Source organism: Bison bison, unplaced genomic scaffold (genome assembly GCF_000754665.1).
Source record: "Bison bison bison isolate TAMUID 2011002044 unplaced genomic scaffold, Bison_UMD1.0 scf7180017864487, whole genome shotgun sequence".
Classification (NCBI taxonomy): Eukaryota; Metazoa; Chordata; class Mammalia; order Artiodactyla; family Bovidae; genus Bison; species Bison bison.
Window position 1 is genome coordinate 9257782 of NW_011495047.1, and position 2550 is coordinate 9260331.

Here is a 2550-nt window from a genome sequence, read left to right on the forward strand (position 1 = left end):
TAGGGACTACGCGCGGCCCTGACCTCCCCTATTCCTTCCCGGCATCTAGAAATTCCCGTCAATTCTGTTACCTAAATCTGCCTCTAACCTCCCACAACCACCCCATCCCCACCCCCGACACACCTTCGCGTGTCCTGGAGTCCCGAGAACCCCTGTCTCCTGCAAATTCCCCTGCTACGCCCCCAGAACCACCATTCTCTCTGGGATGAACCCAGATGCTTCCACCGTCCTGAAATTCCTCCAAGTCTTCAGGCTTCTCCATTCTCCTTGCACCGTGCTCAAATCCAAAGCATTTGTCCACCTTTCCCCAATCCCTTTCACACGTTTTGAGTCCCCATAACCTCAAACTCCTACACCCAGTCCACACCTGTCTCAGAGCAGAGCCTTCTCCTCCTGTCACCCGATGTCACCCCCTTAGCTGGGCTGTCATATGTCCTGGTATCTTTAAGAGCAGTGAAGGAAACAGGAAAAGATACAGCGCCCTCACCGATCTTGCACCCTGCAGTTCTTGGCTTCACCCCCAGACTCCCTGTTGGTGGCTCAAGCCCCAGTATTTACCCAGCTGCCCGTCTTTACCCAGCTGTGCACATCTTCCTCAGCCCGCTGCCCCTTCCAGAGAGTAAGCCAGACAGAGGGCAGGGGTCCTTTTACCTGGAAAGTACCCAAAAATGGGGAGCACCTGGGGCCCTGGGAAATGACCTTGTTTTTCCAGGAGAGTGGGATTTCAAGGATCTCCAGGGTCCTGGCTTGTTGACTTGTCCACCTAGGGCTCAGATTACTGAAATTTTGGTTGATAGCATTTATGTTAAATTATAGGCCTTTTGGAGCTTGGAGAACAGAAAGTCTATCAAGGTTGCAAATGTGAGATTGAAGGAGCTTGTCCTAGAAGAGGAAAATGTTGATTTTAGTGGTGTTTGTCCTATGTACTTACTTCTAGACGTGAAGCTCCATAGTTTACAGCTGTTTCTTGTAAAAACTGGAAAGCTGTTTCCCTTAAAGGCGTTGGGGTGGGAGTTGTGGGTGGCGATGGAGGATCTGCTTGGCACACTCTCTGTGATACTTAGCAGCAACGTAAAAACTAGAATATTGGTTTCCTGAATCTTAAGCCATTGCTCTTTCCAATACATCTTCGTGTCTTCTTGAGAGATCTCTCTGTAGAGTTCAAGTTCTCTGCAAAGGTAAGGTGATGATCTTGGTATTGGTTGTAACAGGATTCAGAGGAGGTCTAGAAGTGACTTAAAATGTTCTGGCCTGTCTCGGACTTCAAAGTCACTGTTTCCAGGGGAGTCGTTCCCTCTCAGGGCCTACGGGGCTTAGAATTTGTGGTCCCTTTGGCCTTGATCTTTCTTCATTGGCATTTATATACCATTAGAGCCTGGAACGGATATCCCAGTGGGATGGACTGACAGCAAGTCATTTTCATTAACCATTGATGGGTGAGGATAGAAGTTTTCCACTAACCTGTGGTCTCTGTCTCCTATGCTAGGTGAGCCCCAGGTGTGTCACAGGGAGATCCAGGTGACTTCTCTGCAGACTGCTTGCCATGCCACCCCACCAAGAACAGGGGGAATAAAGTGGGGGTCCTTCCCCATGCCCCTCCCATGGTCAGCTCTCCGATGGCCTGGGTGAGGTGAGACCTGTGTATAGGAGCCACTTTTCTGGAATTTCCCAAGTTGGGAGGAATTGAGGGTGCAGGTCAGGATTGTTCAAGACTTTACACTTTCAATGGGAGTTCTAGAAGGTATCTAGTCCCACCGATTAATTTCTTGCAGCAAGTTGCAAACCCATAATTTCTGGTTGGGATTGGTCCATGGGTTTGCTTGGTCCCTTAGGTCACTGTAGCCTGGTGGTGTCATCTCCATTCCAGCCACAGGCCCAAATGTGGTGACATCTAATTTGAGTGCCACAATCTGGGAGGGAAAAGCCAGATAGTAAGGCCTCTGGTCTCCCGTTTGGACAAAGGGAAATAAACCGAGTGTTTGTTTTTTTAATGAAGAAATGCCTACTCAAGGTTATGAAAATAGTGCTCTGTTTTCAATTTCAATTGCCTGAATATATCTCTTAACCATAACATAACATCTCATTTGAAGAGAACATCAAAAATAAATTTGAGATAGATGTTATAACCTCAGATATGCAGATGACGCCACCCTTATGGCAGAAAACGAAGAGGAACTAAAGAGCCTCTTGATGAAAGTGAAAGAGGAAAGTGGAAAAGCTGGCTTAAAACTCAACATTCAAAAAACTAAGATCATGGCATCCAGTCCCATCACTTCATGGCAAATAGATGGGGAAACAGTGTCAGACTTTATTTTTTTGGGCTCCAAAATCACTGCAGATGGTGACTGCAGCCATGAAATTAAAAGATGCTTGCTCCTTGGAAGAAAAGTCATGACCAACCTAGATAGCATATTAAAAAGCAGAGACATTACTTTGCCAACAAAGGTCCATCTAGTCAAAGCTATGCTTTTTCCAGTAGTAATGTATGGATGTGAGAGTTGGATCATAAAGAAAGCTGAGCACCGAAGAACTGATGCTTTTGAACTGTGG

The 2550-nt window shown here is 46.8% G+C and overlaps 1 protein-coding gene across 1 annotated transcript in view; it reads left to right on the forward strand.

Annotated features, from left to right (window-relative positions):
- Positions 1-1442: 1442 nt before the first annotated feature.
- FRS3 (fibroblast growth factor receptor substrate 3) overlaps positions 1443-2550 on the forward strand; it is an 8061-nt gene continuing 6953 nt past the window's right edge. The window contains exon 1 of the mRNA XM_010863249.1: positions 1443-1630. The gene's annotated coding sequence lies outside the window, so the exon portion shown is untranslated. The remainder of the gene's footprint in view (positions 1631-2550) is intronic.